This window comes from Schistocerca americana, chromosome 5 (genome assembly GCF_021461395.2).
Source record: "Schistocerca americana isolate TAMUIC-IGC-003095 chromosome 5, iqSchAmer2.1, whole genome shotgun sequence".
NCBI lineage: Eukaryota > Metazoa > Arthropoda > Insecta > Orthoptera > Acrididae > Schistocerca > Schistocerca americana.
In genome coordinates this window covers 423,043,088-423,064,126 of record NC_060123.1, presented here as the reverse complement: position 1 = coordinate 423,064,126, position 21,039 = coordinate 423,043,088, and positions in this window count along the sequence as shown.

Here is a 21,039-nt window from a genome sequence, read left to right as displayed (position 1 = left end):
CTGACGTTAACTTCAGCAAGTTTTCGTCACTCTTTACTAAATATGAGTACAAACAACATCTCACGAACATGGATGCTGATGACTTTCTATCCCTAACGACTACACTGTGTACTAGAGCCTTGGCAGTATACTGAAACTCCAAAGAAAATGAAGTTCAAATGGTTATAGTGTCACAAATTTAAAAAGCAGCGTTTTTCAATTCCCATTGAACGTATACTGTCCAATCACGTTATTATGAGCACCTGTCAAAAACCTGAACGCAGCACGGATTACTGCGAGACGTACAGTAAGAGACTGCCGTGGCCAGTTGCACTAGGTTTCTCTGTTGAGGGCCCATAGCGCGAATAGCACGATCGAGGAGGTCTCTCAGACTGCCGTATTAAATCCCTAGATTATGGTTGCCAGTGGATTATGCTACACTCATCGTGGAGCCCTTCGAACCATGCACGTATACTGTGAGCTGTGTGACTCGTTGCATTGTAATGCTGGTCGATGCCATCCTGGCGGAGATAAACAAGATGCATTTAGGGTCGACATGCTCACCAAGAATAGATACATATTCATGTTGATCCATTATGCGTTCCAGTATTACAAGATCGGCCAGGGAATGCCACTAAAGTATTCCCCATACCACAATGCTCCATCCTGGGGCCTGGACCATTCCAACGATCCAACGACTAACTCCACGTTGGAGCTTTAAACGTGATTTATCTGAAAAGGACAACTGTCACCAATCAGTGGACGCCCAGTTACGAAACTGGCGTGCAAGTTCCAGCCTTCGTCGCTGATGAACAGATGTCAGCGTGGGTGCAAGAACCAGGCACCTGCTGTGGAGGCCAATACACAGTCACGTTAGCTGGAGGGTCGTTGAGGAGACACTATTGCCACCCTCTTCGTTCATCTGCTCAACAATTGCACATCTCTTCACCCCTCTCATCAAAGGCCTGTGGTGCACTAAAGTTGCCTCAGCGCCTACTTCGGATAGCGCGAAATTGTCATGCACGGTTTACGGTAACCATATTAGCTTTCTAACTGTTTTCAAACTTAGCCGTTTCGGAAATCCCTCCACCATTTTCCCAAAAGTCAAATATCATGTCCTTCCGGACGTCAGATAACTCGCTCAGTTTCTGCATTACGACAACGATAGCACTGTTTTGCGTGTGCCCCCGACGATTCGCGATTGGGTTTATACCGAGGATTTTGTTGGCCTGCGGAGAACGGAAAATTCATCCTGGTAATTCTCTACCCAACCAGGTATGCTGCGAACTGTGTCACACGTGACGTCTGTGAGTGGTTATTTCACGTTGACGCCGCACATAGATGGTGCTTACATTACTTTGATTGTACCGTGTATAACTCTATTAAGCACTGCCTGCTAGTACAACTGCAAGAGTAGAATCCAAACAAAACATATTAATGTCACTATCTTACACATCGCAAAGAACATTTAATTAATATTGTCATTACACAGATAACGGTAGGCGCGCGTAGCACGGGCTCATATCTTACCCGTCTACTGCATTTCTGTTTTTCGGAAAGTCGTAATATACTGAGCAGCATCTGGTGACATCTGCCGACTGACTGGCTTTTTATGGCGGCACAAACGGGGTGCCAAAACTTGAGAGCAGTCGCACTATTTTTATATTTCGTTCCCGTAATGCATTAGCGAGTTTTTTATTCGAGGGCCAGCTGGAGAAAGAGCCCGCCATAAATATTACTGTCAGACCATTAGCTGCACCAGCAGGACGGGCATAACGGCGAAAGTTGGCAGTTAGAGAAACTGCAGAAGGAGAAGAAGAAACGCAGAGTTGGCCAGACGGTTGCGCGGGGCGTCTGCGCTCATGCGACTTCATGATCTAGTTTGCAGTAATGGATCCCTCTCCATTCGAATTAGAAAAAGCAAGAGTAAAATGGCGTTAAAGTTGGTCACACGCACAGACGCTTCTTCTGCTTCTGTTTCTTTCGTTTCACGATCATTTCATCTCACGTTGCCCCAAACACCAAATGTGAAATTCTATTTCCTGGTAGTATTTCGTATTATGCTTTTTACAACTTGTTACTTGTTTTCCAAACGAGTTAACATTCATATCTCTTAAACTGTAGTGCTAAGTCAGGATACACATTAAAAGTAGAAACTTAAAAAAAACTTCTAGAAGTAACTGAGTGTTAAAACGTTTACAGCATTTTTTTTTTGTATCTAATCCGATTTCACAACAGAAACATGACAATATGTTACACAATTTATATTGTAACTAGCGACAACTTTCCTCCAATTGTTAAATGTGGATGAAATTAATTTTCGATAAGGAAATTTCCCGAATGAGATTTTCACCTTGCAGGGGAGTGTGCGCTGATATGAAACTTCCTGGCAGATTAAAACTGTAGGCCCGACCGAGACTCGAACTCGGGACCTTTGCCTTTCGCGGGTAAGTGCTCTACCAACTGAGCTACCGAAGCACGACTCACGCCCGATACTCACAGTATCCCCAGGCTGTGGCTAAGCCATGTCTCCGCAATATCCTTTCTTTCAGGAGTGCTAGTTCTGCAAGGTTCGCAGGAGAGCTTCTGTAAAGTTTGGAAGGTAGGAGACGAGGTACTGGCAGAAGTAAAGCTGTGAGTATCGGCAGTGAGTCGTGCTTCGGTAGCTCAGTTGGTAGAGCACTTGTCCGCGAAAGGCAAAGGTCCCGAGTTCGAGTCTCGGTCGGGCACACAGTTTTAATCTGCCAGGAAGTTTCAGGAAATTTCCCGATAGCGGAATACATTTATGTATTTAGGTTCTTCACGAATTATTTTAACTGCGTTCTTACAGTTAAAACTGAAAGTTCTTCCTCACGGTCCCAGAAACTTACATGGAATTCACAAAAATCCTAGCAATCGAGTATTCGTTAACGGGTCTCACATCAATCTTATAGGTGCTTAAATCATTTACTAGTAACACTTTCCACTTAGCTGTCCATCTTTTACACACACGTTTAACAGCTTCTTGTTCTGTAAGAATTCCATTCTGCAGTTCAGACGATTATGATTATCATTCTGACGGGTATAAACAAGAATGTCAGCATCGAGCTCCACCATGGAAGAAGTCGCCACGACACGTCGCTTAGAATTATTACTTCATGGATGTGTGCCTCTGTAATGTAGGCACGGAAATAACGAAACTAAACCCACGATAATGACTTTCAATGTGACTGTATTTTTCATTTTAAGGCAACTAGTTTTAATTTATTTTCTTTCACAGCGAATATTTTTTGTGTTTTTACAGATTTTAATTTGACTATCCTAGTAATTATACTGGTACACACATGTCCTGAATTTAGTTAACATAATTGCAAATGTTTCAAGTCGATATTTAACGTAACAAAACGCATTAATTTATACATATTGATTAATGAAAAAATATAAAAACGTTTCTCAAGTTTTTATCATAGAACATAAATTTATTTATGCAATTGGTGTTTGTCCTAATCGCACGTATTGTAAATCTATTTCCAATAATACTTTGTACTCTTGAAGTAAGAGACCGTTGTCCTGCATCTTGGTCACAGTTTTGCTCTTATACAGTCAGTTCCACAAGAAGTGTACGCCATAATTTTAAATGTAACGTCCGCAGCGACATCTCTGATGGTGGTCTCGAGCCTGTAATCAGTGTGCTTTTGCACAGTGTATAGGTAAAGCAGAAGAAGGAGATTTCTTGCGGCCGCACACCCGAAACTTAATGGAACAGTGCGATAGTTGAATGTTTTGTTTTGTCAGTTGCAATTTAAAATGAGTGCAGAATGTCTGAAGAGCCACTTATTTACATTTTGTAAAAAATGCCTTCTGAGATCTGTCAAGAAGGTATTTGGTTCGAATGAGGCGAACTGGGTGCTTCAAGAGGATAATGAACCGAAATATCGTAGCCGTCTCTGTACACCGTGGGAACAAGGCAATGGGGTATCCACGGAAGATTGCCCTTCATTGCCTCCGGGTGCAAATCCGATCGTAAATGTTTGGTCTGTGCCAAGATGAAGCTTAAAGGAAAGCCAATATATACTTTGATGCAGCTGTCATATCAAATCGGGACGGTATGGAGATCGTTACAGAGAGAAGATGCAGAAAATCTCATAAAAAGCATCACAAGCCGACACAGCACTATTAAAGTGCCGAGATATAATCGATCATGGCAGCGATTTAATTAACTATTAGGTAATTCGGCAATTAGTAATAACATTTCTTCATGTAAACATACGTTTATAATAGCGTCTTTTACTTCCCACAGGTAACGGCGTACAATTTTTTGTGGAACTGACTGTACTTCCTCAGCACATTAATACTCCTTAGGAACTTGCGACTCCTGTGTGTCACGGCATCCTATAGTGAGCTACCCGGTACAGTTAACTCTGTTAAAATGGACAGTACCTGTTCGAATAATATAGAGAACTTCATTGTGTGGTGAGAGTAACAGCTCTACCTCTGTGAGCAAATATTTTTGGTGTTCTATTTGTAGTTTATTCCAAAGACTCAGTAGTCTATGGAAGAAGTTACGCCGGCCGCGGTGGCCAAGCGGTTCTAGGCGTTTCACACCGGAACCGCGCGACTGCTACGGTCACAGGTTCGAATCCTGACTCTGGCATGGATGTGTGTGATGTCCTTAGGTTAGTTAGGTTTAAGTAGTTCTAAGTTCTAGGGTACTGATGACCTCAGATGTTAAGTCCCATAGTGGTTAGAACCATTTGAACCATTTGAAGAAGTTACGGTCCGACAGAAAACGAAATTGTGCAAAAATAGGTCCACTAAAAAAACCGATGCTACTTAAATGAAAACAGTGGCTAAATATAAATACGCCTGAGTTGCTTTTCAAAACAACTTTCATCTTCTATTTCCTATTCAGTTAAAGGAACACGACGTTGTTTACTGCTCTGTAAGAGATCCTCCACTCTTACGTTGGGCTAGTTTACTAGGTACTTAGTTCGTGAAGGTCTTCACTACAAATACTAAAACTGTTATTATTACTGTACTGTTAACTTCAAACGCTTAACGGTGCAAAGCACATCTTTCGTTATATTTAGGACGTATATTGGATTTAAAACTCTACACAATAAGCACCAAGCTGTGAAATATAAATGTAATTATTCTTCAAGCACTGAAAGCTGTAATGAATATGCTTCGTTTTGTTTTAAACCTTAGATACCTCAATAAGTAAAAATGTTGTGAATAATTAGTAAAATGTAGATCGTCTTGCGTACTATTAAATACATAAAACCTAAGAGGAACCGTATCAGACCTATAATGCGTATCGCGAGTACGTAGGCTCTCCCAGCGCAGTAACTGATGCTATTCATCGCGGCTCTGTGGCCGGAGCAGCAAGTTATTTGATGTATTACTTGCGCGGTCCACCAGGTGTAATATCCACGCATATATTTATTCAGAAAATACGACATCATTATGTGTGGAGTCTGAGTGAACTTTCGAGTGATATTAATGAATTAGGACTTAATCGTTACTGCAATAATAAAAATTATTGTCAGTGACATAATTTAATATTCTACGGAAACCTGTATCTCAGACATCTTTTGTTATCTATGATTCTTCTAGAATAATCCTTCTTCTTGTTCGAGCTGTTGTACTGGTCGGACGTAGTTGATGTCTTGCAGCACTGAGGTCTGTAAAAACTGTATGATGTTGTTAAATAATATTTGAAAATAGAGTTTCTGTGACATGGAAATCAATACGTGTGTTTAATATTTTTATTTTTATGTGATTCTCGTCCTATATAAATGTTAAGCATTTTTGTTCAGCTACAACGGAGCGCAGCCATTAGCGGCTATTGATCTACAGCGCGGCTTATTGGTAAAATGCTGAATAATAAGTGGCTAACATTGAAAATTATTTTAAATGTTAATGGATTAGTAAAGGTACCGAAAAGATTTAATATATATTACCGGTTAATAGTTAATCAAAGACGGAACCAGATTCGATAAATGATTATGTTAGCCGCCATCTTAGTGAAATATTGTAGCGACAGTTTTAAATTGAATTTGTAAACAGAAATAAGTCTTGATGGCTAGTTATTGTGATAATAATTGTGTATTGGTGGCCCAGAACGCACTCAGAAGTGATAAATTCCACTTAGATTACGAATAATCTTTAAATATAGTGCAAACAGCGTATTACGTTACAAACATTTTTATCTCTTCTAATTTATGAATCCTAATTATTTCGTATGAACATTTATGAAATATTTTGACAGGAAATAATACATTAGTATTGTGCATGTGGTATTGCGTGTAAAATCTGTCCATTTTGCTTAAAGAAAAGTGTTGCCGCCTTGAATAACAGTAGCGGTAAATTGTATGAGATCACTCTCGTGCATCGCGAAATCCATAAATCGCTACCAAAAGCTATTGTGATGGCAGAATCAAAGGCAGTTGTTTTTCAGTGTCTGATGAAAGAGGGTTCCTAATCCTACTTAAAGGGTAACCCTCGTCTCTTTTCATAAAAACGTCAGAGACTCGAATTTCAATGGATTATTTTGAAAACACATCCAAATAGCGAGACGCAAAGGGCAACCATTTATGTCTCATCATAGAACTTTTTATATCCCTAAGACGGTGCTCTCCCAACATCAGTTTCTTTAGCTGAAACGAATCTTGTGTGGTGCTGTTGCCTGCTCTGCGCGACCAGGAACACAAACAGGGAAACTACGCCCTGTCTGTGTTCCCAGTCGCGCAGAACGAAGGAAAGCATTTTATGGAATTTATGCCCCTTTATCTTTTTGACACGGGACCTTTGGTTGATGATATTATTGGGTTATGAATGACCTATGAGGATTAGGTGATTTCGTTTTCTGCACTCCAAAGGATTGATCTCAGTGTTCCGGTAACGGTCGTGGAGAGAATTGTGGATTAAGCAACTGTTCCGGGGTTCCTGTTTTATCATACATTAAAAAACAACGGTCTTTGATTCAACGTTCAGAACAGTTTCTGGCAGAGATTTATATTTCGCCTGCTTTCTCCATTGGAGTACTTTATGTTCATTTGCGTTAGAGTGCAGTTATGACGATTTCTTGCGCATGCAATATTAGCTTTCTACGACGTACAAAGGAGCCGCCGCTCGCAGTCTGAATTCAGTTCAGCGAGTTCGTACAACAGATTGCTCATCTGACGATAGCGGCCAGGTGGACCACGGAAACGCTGTGCCAAGATGATGTCATGAAACGACTGCAGACCAGAGATGAGATTACGTTATACTGTTACCTGTGTAGCAAGAATCACCACGAACGGTACATGTACAAAGTTGCTATAGTTATACCTTCCCTACTTTAACCAGTGTAAAGGAAAAACTCTTTACCATGTGGGCACCAAAAGATGTAAAAGGTGGTGTGCTGCAGGATTTTCGTTGCCAGTAATGTTAGTGTCACTACTTGCGGTTATTAGCCGGGAGTAGCACGGCTACGTAGCGGTGAAACATAAGCACCACTGCGCGTTACAATTGTAGACACTCAGCATGGATCTGGAGAAGGTGAACAGGGCTTTAGTCGTAGAGCTATTTTGTCGAATTACCAGCAACAGTGTTGCTGCTCTTCGCTAGTATCGATGCATTAAACGAATACAGAGAGGTCCCCTTTCCGCGCCGTGGTTGAAGAACGTGATTTGGAAGTTCGAATTAACTGGCGATTAAGGAACTGCTACAGGGAGACGTCGACAGTAAATTGCACCACAAATTGTTGACGAAGTTGCTTCTTCCTTTGGTGAGAAAAATAGACCCATTGTGCGACGTTCAAGCAGTGTACGAACTGTGTCACGACAGCTGAACATTCCATTGTCCACCTTTGTTTCGCGCAGCAGCAGAACAATCTCTGTCTTTAGCACCTCCAAATATACACACAGTGCGTCTCTGTGCAAAATTACTTAAATCGCCACTGCAATGGTCACAGAGAACTGTGTGAATCGCTTTGCGAGAACACTGAGACCATTGACCAACAGTTAGGGTAAACATTAAAACAAAAAGTGCGCTTTCATTCAAATGTATTTATCTATGCACTATAATAAAAAAAACCTTTTCATTTTGAGATATTTTTTGCAACACTCCCCAGGGTGGTCTGGTTTCATTTTCATTCAACTTGAATTGTCGATATCATAATCAAACTAATTTCCAATCTGGTTTTTAATTAGAAATGGTTCTGTAAGCTCTGTCATCTCTTCCTGAGAAACAGCTGTATATGAGGAACTAGCTGTTTCGCATATGCCAATTTGAACGTGATAATTTCAACCTTTCTCTGAATGTAACTACTACAGCTCGACACAGAGTTAACAGAGGTTTCCGTTGATGGCAGTACGATGCAGCATTGATCCATAGTACTGTTCGATTCGAGAATGTAGCATTTTCGAGCTACGAAAAATCGTATCGAGTGGGGCATGACATCGAAGTGGAAAACAAAACTGGCAATGTCGGGCGCCTCTTGCCGTTAAAGGGCCAGTGTGGTTGCAGATTATAGTGGGTGCATCAGCATCGAGCAACGTTTTTCACCTGGAACTTAAACATGGTGAGCAATTAACAAATCTTAAGCCGCCCCCCCCCTTTTTTGAGAATTAAATGTGTTTCTTTAATGGTGTATTAGTTCTTTTCCGCATGTTCTTACAGATGTTCCCAGAAACTTTCTTTTTCCTAATATCACTCGTTTGTCATGGAGGTCCTCTTAAGTAGTGAAAGTTTAATTGTAGCTACCTTGCAACATCCTGGCGGATTAAAAAAATGGTTCAAATGGGTCTGAGCACTATGGGACTTAACTTCTGAGGTCATCAGTCCCCTAGAACTTAAGACCACTTAAAGCTAACTAACCTAAGGACATCACACACATCCATGCCTGAGGCAAGATTCGAACCTGCAACCGTAGCGGTCGCGCAGTTCCAGACAGTAGCGCCTAGAACCGCTCGGTCACTCCGGCCTGCTGGCAGATTAAAACTGTGTGCCGGACCGAGACTCGATCTCGGGTAGGAGGCGAAGTACTGGTAGAAGTAAGGCTGTTACGACGGGGCGTGAGTCGTGCTTGGGTAGCTCTGATGGTAGAGCACTTGCCCGCGAAAGGCAAAGTTCCCGAGTTCGAGTCTCGGTCCAGCACACAGTTTTAATCAGCTAGGAAGTTTCATATCAGGATACACTCCGCTGCACAGTGAAAATCTCATTCTGTAGCTACCCTGCATGTCAACATCTGTTATTAATAAACCACTTGACGGTGTACGGTGGAGGGTACTTGTGATATCACTTACATTTCCCTTCTTCAGTGTTACATTAGTCGTGGTTTTACGTTGAGATCAACTGCCAGTGACGAGTAATTCTATGATATCCTTGTTGTTCACTTCGCAAAACATACTTGAGAAAAATCAATACATAACCAGACGCCTCACGGAATGTACACTGAGTGACTAAACTCATGATGTAACGATAGGCTCATGTTCAGATTGCGATAGTATCGCGTGCACCAGGTATAAGAGGGCAGTGCATTGGCAGAGATGTCACTTGTACTCTGGTGATTTCATGTGAAAAGGTTTCCGACGTGGTTATGGCTGCATACATCAAAACAAGTCTTGCATCACCCCAGTTCCCAGAACTCCTCAAGAAAGACGTTGAATGTGGATATCGTATCACAGACACAGTCTCTTTGACCTTTCAGAAATGTCACTAAACCCGCTCAAAGATGTAAACAACCATGCATGAGCACCGCCTATAAGACGGAGGGAGTCCGACAGCCACTTAGTTCCTGTCATCCCACCAGGAAGGAGGTGCAAGGCTCGTCTTGTCTGGTTCAACAATGCCTAGACGGTCAATAGCGGTGTTTGATCGCATCAGCAAGCGCTCTCAACAAGGGAAGTGTCCGTGCGTCATGGAGTTAACCATAGCGATTTTGGTCGGACGTGGAGGAGTTACACAGAGACAGAAACTTTAAATGAGATGCCTCGCTCAGGCCGCCCAAGGGCTACTACTGCTGTGGAGGACCGATTATGTCTCGGAGGAACACTGAGAGCAACGGCACCATGTTGACTGATGCTTTTCGTGCAGCCACTGGACGCCTTGTTACGACTCAAACTGTGCGCAAAGGCTGCATGAAGCGCAACTTCACTCCCGACGTCCATGGCGAGGTCCATCTTTGCAACCACGATACCATGCAGCGCGGTACAGGTGGGCCCAACAACATGCCGAATGGACCACTCAGGACTGGCATCAGGTTCTCTTCGCCGATTAGTGACGCTTATGCCTTCAACCAACCGTCTGAGATGTGTTTGGAGGCAACCCGGTCAGTCAGAACCCTTAGAAACACTGACCAGCGAGTTCAGCAAGGTGGAGGTTCCCTGATGTTTTGCGGTGGCATTATGTGGGGCCGACAACGCCACTGGTGGTCATGGAGGGCGCCGTAACGGCTGCACGCTACGTGAATGCCATCCTCCTACCGATAGTGCAACCGTTTCGGCAGCATATTGGCGACGCATTCGTCTTTATTGACGATTGTTGACGAGCCCATCGTGCATATCTTGTGAATGACTTCCTTCAGGATAACGGTATCTCTCGACTAGAGCGGCCAGCATGTTCTGCAGACATGAACCCTATCGAAAATGTGTGGGATAGATTGAAAATTGCTGTTCATGGACGACGTGACCCACCAACCACTCTGAGGGATCCACTCCGAATCGTTGTTGAGGAGTGGGACAATCTTTACCAACACTGTATAAAACTGTGGACATGTTCCACATAATGAGTGTTTGGTTATCAATTTTTACCAACAAAGTTAAACTGTTAAGTTTTCTTATTTAAGCAACTTTTATTAATAATCTTTCAGGATATATCTAAAACTGAGAATTTGTATTTGAAATGAAAAAAGAAATTTCACGTGCTATATATAATAGTAAATAAGAAGAAGAGCATAATTCATAAAAATAATGAGCGTTACAATTAGGAGATGTAGGTATTTGAAACTGAACGATAAAAATGACTAAGGAACAACTTGAACCAGCCATCCATGAAATGAACTAAGTTAACAAGTTACTACGCTACCGATTCCGCAATACATCCAGTGCATATTTGCATCTACACTGTATCAGGTACAGTCCCTCGGAAAACTTCAAAGCTGATTTTTTCTATAAATTTATGAAAAACATTAGGAACAACCTATTTTTCGGCACTTTTTACCCGTGTCCCATTACGGAGCAGGAAGCAGCCTAAGCCATTTTCATACTGCATATTAACAGCGCGACGATCAGAGCACAAAAGTACAGAGACTGTGACTCTACTCGATTTTTAAAATAAAAACTGCATAGCTAAAGTACGATTAAGAAAAACAGTGATATATACTTATATATTAGACTATCTGAAAGCTATATTTAATGTAACTTAGTAATAATACATGTAATACATAAATAGGACCTACTTCTAAGAGCGTAACAACACCAGTGTACAGATTCTACAAGTTCTGACCAATCATTGCGTTTGTGTTTGTTTACATCAGTTGTATAGTTATGATCACAGGAGTATTGGCGGAGCTCATGTGCTGACAGACGGTCCTTCGAGCATAGCAGATGACGACCCAGAAAATCGCATCATATTAGTGGAAGGAAGAAGTCGTTAGTTCCCAGGTGCTGGCACAGTAACAGTGCGTGGGGAGTAAAAATGAATTGTATACAAAGGTCGAGCAGCTCTTTATAAATTATACACTTCTGTAGCCAATGCTAAGGAACCCTTGAGTGGTGCAAAATGCGACGCCATTGGAAAGTGGATGACTACAAGCGTGTTGTATGGATTGGCAGTCCGATGGAGGGGTTGGGTTTTGCAGATGACTGGAGACCATCATGCTTAGTGCCAACAATGAAGTAAGAAGGAGGTGGTGTTAGGTGTGGGTATGTTATTCATGTTTAAGGTGTGGGAATCCTATGGAGCTTAGTATAACGCTAAATGCAGAAGGTTATGAACACATTTCATACAACTGTGTACTTTGTACAGTAGAGGAAGAGTTCAGAGACGAAGACTGTATCAGAAGGACAATCCACCCTGTCAAAAAGCAGCATTTGTGAGGCAAGGGTTCATGAACGAAAATATCCCGGAAACACACTGATTTGTCGAGAATCCCCACCTGACCCCAATGGAACACCATTGGGTTGGGTTAGAAGGTGTTTTCGCTCCGGACCTCAGTGTCCAACGTCGCTGCTTTCTCTTTTCCGCCTCTTGAGAAATAATGGGCGGCCATTCCTTTGGAGGCATTCTGACAGCTCACTGAAAGTGTCCCAAGCACAGTTCAAATGGTGAAGGGTGGACACTCCGCATTGTAACGTTCAATAGCAGATGCCCGGATACTTTCGACCAGATAATGTAGATTTATGTGCTCGTTACTCTTTATACAATTCTGGATGGTTACTCCTAAATATTTAATGGTACTGATTGTTTGTAAGGACTTATCCCCAGCAGTAGAAACACAGCATCTCTTTGTACAAATAAGAGTTTTAATTAATTACTCAGGACCATTGCCTTTCGACGACAAATGCTCTTCCATCTATGCTACTCAAGCACGACTCGCCCCGTCCTCACAGCTTTACTTGTGCCAATGCCTCGTTTCCTACATTCCAAACTCCACAGACGCTTTTCTGCAAACTTAGCTCTCCTGGAAGAAAGGAGATGACGGAGACATGACTCGGTTTGACACACGGTTTTAATCGGCCAGGAAGTTTCATATCAGCGCATACTCCACTGATGAGTGAAAGTCTAAAAAAAAATGGTTCAAAAGTATCTGAGCACTATGTGACTTAACTCCTAAGGTCATCAGTCCCCTAGAACTTAGAACTACTTAAACCTAACTAACCTAAGGACATCACACACATCCATGCCCGAGGCAGGATTCGAACCAGCGACCGTAGCAGCCACGCGGTTCCAGACTGAAGCGCCTAGAACTGCTCGGCCACTTCGGCCGGCTGGAAATCTCATTCTGGAGATGTACCCCAGGATGTGGCAAAGCCAATTCTCCGCAATATTCTTCCTTCCAGGTGTGCTAGTTCTGTAAAGTTTGCAGGAGAGCTTCTGCGAAGTTTGGAATGTAGGAGACGAGGTACTGGCAAAGTAAAGCTGCGAAGAGGGGGCGTGAGTCGCGCTTGGCTAGCTCAGATGGTAGAGCACTTGCCCGCGAAAGGCAATGTTCCCGAGTTCGAGTCTCGGTCCGCCACACAGTTTTAATCTGCCAGAAAGTCTCATATCAGTGCACACTCCGCTGCAGAGTGAAAAATCTCATTCTATTAGATTATGTGATACTACAGACGCCGACAGGAATACTAATGAAGGTGGTCGGAGCCCTTATGGCAGTCAAGATCTTAGTGAGAAGTGGTGGATATCGCACTTAATTACGAAATAATTCCATTGACATCGTGCCGCGCCTTTGTATCCGGAGCACCACTGCTGCAGGGAGTTTGAACGCCTCGCCTCGGGCCATTAACACAGCGCCAACCCCACGGCGGCCAGCCGGTATTCAACGACCACTGCTGGCCGATCGCCGGATTGCCTCCGGCCAGCGCTTGTCCGGGACGAGCTCAAGGAATTCCCTTGCCGCTAAGCACTTTGCGGCAAGAGTGGCTCCCATTTGGACGCCACAGGGAGACCGAAGGCCATCTAGTGGCGTCGCCAACTGTTCTCTAGACGTCTATTGCTTGAAATTTTCCCTCCACAGTCCCAACACATGGATTATTTTGGAATAATCTACATTGCCTGATGGTGTTTTTACTTGCACTGAGTGATCTCCATCACTATACCGGCTATTTCCCGATTTTTATTATATCCATATATCAAGGGTGGTTGAAAGAGAGTGCCAGTTTTGATACGGCTGGTAAATTTTTGATCGGCGGTTGTTGACATTGCTTTGGTTCGTTTCTCTTTCCAGGAACATTCTGATTGTTGATTCAGTTTGAATTTCTCGCATTCGGTGTTTGCCCATGGAGCAGTTCACTTCTGAGCAAGGTGTGTTAATCGTGAAAAGATTTTATCGGAATAGAGAAAGTTGTGCAGCAACTGTCAGGTGGCTTAGCGCAATTCTAGGGCCTAATGAGGCAGACTTATCAAAATGTGCTTTGGGGCGTATTCAACGTTAAACCTTGAAAGTCACTGCCGTCGTCGTTCTGGCCGAAGTGAGCAGAATATTGCGGTGGTTCGCGACAGTGTGGCTGTTAGTGCAATGAAATCTATTCGTCACCGTTCCCAACAACTGGGCTTAAGTTGTTCTTCAGTGCGGCGAATTCTCCGGCACGATCTCCATTACCACTCGTATAAAATCTGTTCAGATAGTTCAAATGGCTTTGAGCACTATGGGACTTATCTTCTAAGGTCGTCAGTCCCCTAGAACTTAGAACTACTTAAACCTAACTAACCTAAGGGCATCACACACATACATGCCCGAGGCAGGATTCGAACCTGCGACCGTTGCGGTCGCGCTGTTCCAGGCTCTAGCGCCTAGAACCGCTCGGCCACACCGGCCGGCGAATGTCTATTGACGCAACAGCTGAAAGAAGCGGATCACCAGAAGGTACGACAGTTTGGTGACTGGTCTGAGAGGACGACAGGAGGACGGCAGATTCGCAGACAAAATCGTTTTCAGTGATGTAACACACTTCCTCAGTTAAATGGTTTCATGAATAAGCGCAGCATCAGCATCTGTGACTCAGAAAATCCTTGCATGATCCAAGAAAAGTTAACGCTTCCACAACGAGTGGCAGTTCGGTGCGGCTTTTGGTCGGGCTGTGTCAACGGTCCTTACTTTTTGAAGATGAGACAGGACCAGCTGTAACAGTCAATGGAGACCGAAACAGTACGATGATAAGGGACTTTATGTGGCTTCGTTTGGACGGAATGGACGCCGAAGAATTGTGGTTCCAGCGGGATGGTAACACCTGTTCCCCGTAAGGCCTAATTTCGTGCAATGCTGATCATTAATGGCTACCAAGATCATGTGACTACTCCATGTGGCTGTTTCCTTTGGGACCATCTTAAGTCCTTGCTGTATGCCAGCAAAACCACGAATCACCCATGACGTGAAGGGTAAATTTGACGAGTTGACAGCGGAATGGATTTGGAAACTTTCGTTCCGCCGTAGTGAATTACATGCAAAGAGTTCTTGCATGCCAGCTACGGTCGCAGGTTCGAATCCTGCCTCGGGCATGGATTTGTGTGATGTACTTAGGTTAGTTAGGTATAAGTAGTTCTAAGTTCTAGGGGACTGATGACCTTAGAAGTTAGGTCGCATAGTGCTCAGAGCCATTTCTTGCTTGCCAGCGCAGTAGAGGAGGCACTATGCTTCACGTTTTTCATACATCAAATATAAACATTAGATGAAGATATTTATGTATTTCCTTTGATATATCAAAAGCGGCATTCTTTCTGTACCACCCAATTTTATAAGATGGGATGTACTAGCATGTCTGCATGCGTGTGTCTGTGTGTGTATGTTCCACATCTCATCCTAAACCACTCCACCGATTTTAACCGTACGCGGTGCGCAGGTCCCTTGGTGTAAGGCAGTAACAGCTGTTTCACTAGCTACGACAAGGTCGCGAACTGAACATTGATCCAGTTATATAATAAATTTCCTTTACTTCACGTCTATGATCTCAAATTTTATAAGTTCACAGATAAAAAGGTGTCCTAATCTACTGGAGCCATAGAGGCATCGTCAAATGCTAAATGTATGAGGACATAAAAATTTTGTGAACGTAGAAGGATTTAAGATGGTCCCAAAGGAAACAGCCACAAGGACGTAACCGCTGCTTCAGTAAGAACCATCTGCCTATCAAACTTCAGGAAATATAGCGTCATAAACATTGAGATGCCTGAAAACTGCCTCATTGTGTATGGCGTATATATTTATTACTTCTTGATAACTACGTTCGCAACACATTTTTCAGACATTATCCACATATACTGTTTAATTTACCCCACAATGTGGCCGAGCGGTTCTAGGAGCTTCAGTCAGGAACCACGCTGCTGCTGCGGTCGCAGTTACGAATATTGCCTCGTGCATGGAGGTTTGTGGTGTCCTTAGGTTATTTCGGTTTCAGTAGTTCTAAATCTAGGGGACTGATGACCTCAGATGTTAAGTTCCATAGTGCTTCGAGCCATTTGAGCCATTTTACCCCAAAATGATATCACTGTATGACACAAAGATCGGGAAATGTGAAGTCATAAACATTGAAATGTGTCAAAAATTCCCTATCAATTGTAGTGTTTAAACTTATCACTTCTTTGATATTAATTCTATGCGCAAGCTATTTCGCTGACACTATCCACATATGCCGTTGAATGTACCTACATTAATATAACGTTGTTCGACACATAGTTCAAGAGAGACGAAATGGGTGAAAAAGGCAGTATCATGCATGAAGTTTTAATGCATTTATCCTTCATTACTAAGACATTCCTACAGTCGAGTCACCGAGTCAACTTAAAGATAGCCCTGACACGTGGCAGCGCTTTTGACAGATTGCAACCTCGAAGCGAAAACGGCTATGGGCGGAAACAATAGCCGCCTATAGCGCTATGAAAAGGCCCTGTCATGGGGACGTTTACAAAATCGTGTTGTCTACGTGCACTGCAGCTGCGCCTAGCCAACAAAATTGTAGGGGGTCATCTCACACCAAGTGTGTTCCAATAGTACCTATCAGATTTCGTTTCAAATGGAAAATAGGCAAATTGAATACCTGCGCAATGTCAGGATTATCAGGGATTTTTTTTTTTTTTTTTTTTTTTTTTTAATAAAGCTCAGCTTCATGTGATACTCAAGTTGGAATATTGCAGTAGTGTTGTGTCAAATATTTCGGATAACCACCACACACCACTTCTCTCTCTCTCTCTCTCTCTCTCTCTCTCTCTCTCTCCGTGTGTGTGTGTGTGTGTGTGTGTGTGTGTGTGTGTGTGTGTGTGTATGTGTGTCCGCATCTCTGTCTCTGTCTCTCTCTCTGTCTCTCCCCCCCCCCCCTCTCTCTAGTGTTTATATCTTCATGCGAAAAGTGCTGTTTTGTATTTTTCGAAAAATATATTTCATTTTGACATTGTGGCTAGATGCCCTATGTGTCAACGCATCCATCAGTTAATCTAAGAGGCGAGAGTAGTGTGCGCCATCTATCTGTGAATCAAACTTTGTTAATTGTGCATACTTTGTTCTGTGTTTTACGGTATATCAAGGGTTCCATTTTATGAGGCGGAGACTCGGGACTAGGCAGTTATTTGCGTAAACGAACGTAGAAAACAGCATAAAACACACACTGAGACTGGCCAGCTTATTTGACAAACGCGCGTCATTGACTCGCCACCCTTTGCTGAAAACTGGTAAGCTCCGATTTAAACTGTACCAGCAGGCCTGAGGGTAATTTTATTTCCTTTGCTAGTATTCGTTTTTTATCCTTTTCAAGCAAGAAGAGCCTTACAACTGTGTCGATGGCGAGTGAAGTGGCGAAGTGGTTAGCACAATAGACTCCCATTGGGGAGGGCGATGGTTCGAATCCGCGTTTTAAGTTTTTCGTGATATCCCTATAACTTCTCAGGCAAATGCCGGCGTGGTTCCTCTGAATGGGCACTGCTGATTGCCTTCCCTGTTCTTCTCTAATCCGAGTTTGTGACCCGTCACTAATCATAACTTCGTTGTCAATGGGAGGCTGTACACTAATCTCCGCTCCGTGTGTCGCTAAATTATAAGAAATTCGTAAAAGACAGAAAATAATACATTAAACATTAAACCACTTTATATGACGCCTAAGTATATCGTATGCACAGAAGCGCCAAGAAGGAGCGCTTAAATTTGGTTTTATTAACTCCACAAAAATGGCGCTACTCTTGTACGTCGCCTTCGCCACAAAACGAATCAGTATGCGTAAATGGCGACAATCGCTACTACGTGAAAGATAAATTCATCATTTAGTGTATTACATGAAACAAGAACAGTATGGTCCACAAATGAAGCAAGATTTTAACACAAAGGGCTGCATCTATTCAGAACTATTTTATCTTGCTTCGAACATAACGAAACACCTTTTTGACAGAGGATCTAATACTGAAATAAGAATGAACATTTATATACATGCACATATAACTAATCTACCCGCATTAGCGAATGAATTACATGAGTGAGTGATCTGTTCAAATGTGCTAAGCGAGGTTCTACTTGCATCAGAATATGATAACTGCTTTTATGGAATGTGAACTAAAAGAGCAGCGAAACACAACCCTGTTATTCCATTACAGAATTTTAAAATGATATTTTTCTATAGTTTAGCCAACAGCGTTCAAGAATAGGCTAGTGCCACATATCCCGAACGTCACCAATCTTAATCATGTTCTTGCTTCTGTAGCGGCAGGAAAGTAGGGAGTGTCTGCTGCCAAATTCCCTTCCAGAGAAATCATCTGTGTTTAATCGTATTTTATGCCACCCAGAAGCGTTTATTGTTATCCATTAATTACAATCGATTTTAACGCCAAAGTTTTAATCTTCGGATACAAAGTACTGTGAGACAGTGGGACAGAGTACGCAAATGTTTCGAAACTGATTTATTTTTGGAAACCTGACGGAAACACGAGACAGTGTTCAATGCAACACGCGCCCTGCTGCTACCTCTGTAGCACTACAGGTTAAATTTACCTGATCACGATACTACTCCCAATTCACAGCGTGCGATTGGCCTAACTGTACTCTGACGCATCAAAGCAGAACAAACGGGTTCTAAGATTGTACACTCATCCTGTCTTCTACGCATGATCCTGCGCAAAAGCAACTTCTTTGGGTCTTATATTCTTGTTTCTTGATGTGGATACAGTAAGAAACTATTCAGTGAGTAGGTGAAGACTTCCAATGCTGCAAAACAAGCAGTCAAATATCAGTCAAGGATGCAAGCGGCTTTTTAATGAACAAAGAAAATGCAGCGAAAAGCTAACAAGCTGTTGTACCGTATAGCCGCACTATTCAAACGTGCTCACCCGACACTCATTCTCATTAACAGCTGAAATAGTCAGCCCGGGATACTCCTCTTGGCAGGCGGTGTTCGCTCATCAAGTACTTTGTCTGCATTACATGGCCCTACAGTGATTAAATCAAAACTGGCATTGAAAAGAAATTTGAGTATTGTGTATGACATCTTACTATTGAAAGAATCACAAGTGCCAAATAACTGTAATTATTAGTATAAGAAACTCTAACAAATGAAACACTGTCTGCTCCTCACACTACTTTTAAGTCATACCTCACCTGCCATTTACTTTCTCAATTACAAAGTGTATAATGTATTCGTAAGGGAGAGTCTATCATAAGTTGCTCAGCTGAATGATGGCCATACTCAAGAGACGGGTAGATGTTCCCTTACATTTACCCAATACACTTGCGGATATGTAATACACTCCTGGAAATGGAAAAAAGAACACATTGACACCGGTGTGTCAGACCCACCATACTTGCTCCGGACACTGCGAGAGGGCTGTACAAGCAATGATCACACGCACGGCACAGCGGACACACCAGGAACCGCGGTGTTGGCCGTCGAATGGCGCTAGCTGCACAGCATTTGTGCACCGCCGCCGTCAGTGTCAGCCAGTTTGCCGTGGCATACGGAGCTCCATCGCAGTCTTTAACACTGGTAGCATGCCGCGACAGCGTGGACGTGAACCGTATGTGCAGTTGACGGACTTTGAGCGAGGGCGTATAGTGGGCATGCGGGAGGCCGGGTGGACGTATCGCCGAATTGCTCAACACGTGGGGCGTGAGGTCTCCACAGTACATCGATGTTGTCGCCAGTGGTCGGCGGAAGGTGCACGTGCCCGTCGACCTGGGACCGGACCGCAGCGACGCACGGATGCACGCCAAGACCGTAGGATCCTACGCAGTGCCGTAGGGGACCGCACCGCCACTTCCCAGCAAATTAGGGACACTGTTGCTCCTGGGGTATCGGCGAGGACCATTCGCAACCGTCTCCATGAAACTGGGCTACGGTCCTGCACACCGTTAGGCCGTCTTCCGCTCACGCCCCAACATCGTGCAGCCCGCCTCCAGTGGTGTCGCGACAGGCGTGAATGGAGGGACGAATGGAGACGTGTCGTCTTCAGCGATGAGAGTCGCTTCTGCCTTGGTGCCAATGATGGTCGTATGCGTGTTTTGCGCCGGGCAGGTGAGCGCCGCAATCAGGACTGCATACGACCGAGGCACACAGGGCCAACACCCGGCATCATGGTGTGGGGGCGATCTCCTACACTGGCCGTACACCACTGGTGATCGTCGAGGGGACACTGAATAGTGCACGGTACATCCAAACCGTCGTCGAACCCATCGTTCTACCATTCCTAGACCAGCAAGGGAACTTGCTGTTCCAACAGGACAATACACGTCCGCATGTATCCCGTGCCACCCAACGTGCTCTAGAAGGTGTAAGTCAACTACCCTGGCCAGCAAGATCTCCGGATCTGTCCCCCATTGAGCATGTTTGGGACTGGATGAAGCGTCGTCTCACGCGGTCTGCACGTCCAGCACGAACGCTGGTCCAACTGAGGCGCCAGGTGGAAATGGCATGGCAAGCCGTTCCACAGGACTACATCCAGCATCTCTACGATCGTCTCCATGGGAGAATAGCAGCCTGCATTGCTGCGAAAGGTGGATATACACTGTACTAGTGGCGACATTGTGCATGCTCTGTTGCCTGTGTCTATGTGCCTGTGGTTCTGTCAGTGTGATCATGTGATGTATCTGACCCCAGGAATGTGTCAATAAAGTTTCCCCTTCCTGGGACAATGAATTCACGGTGTTCTTATTTCAATTTCCAGGAGTGTATATCGCTTGCCACAACACGTGCTGCAGGATGTCATTTCGCTTAGAAATCGATTGCAGTTGGTTATAAATTACATGTTGTTCAATGCAAACGTGGTTTATACAGTATTATTCCCCCAACAATTGGTTTCACTCTGTTGAAATATGTATACACCTTACATCCTCAGTTCGTTTTGTTCTTGAAGAATACAGTACTACAACAGCCACCTTATTCACCAGATATCGCTCTTTTCGACTTTTTT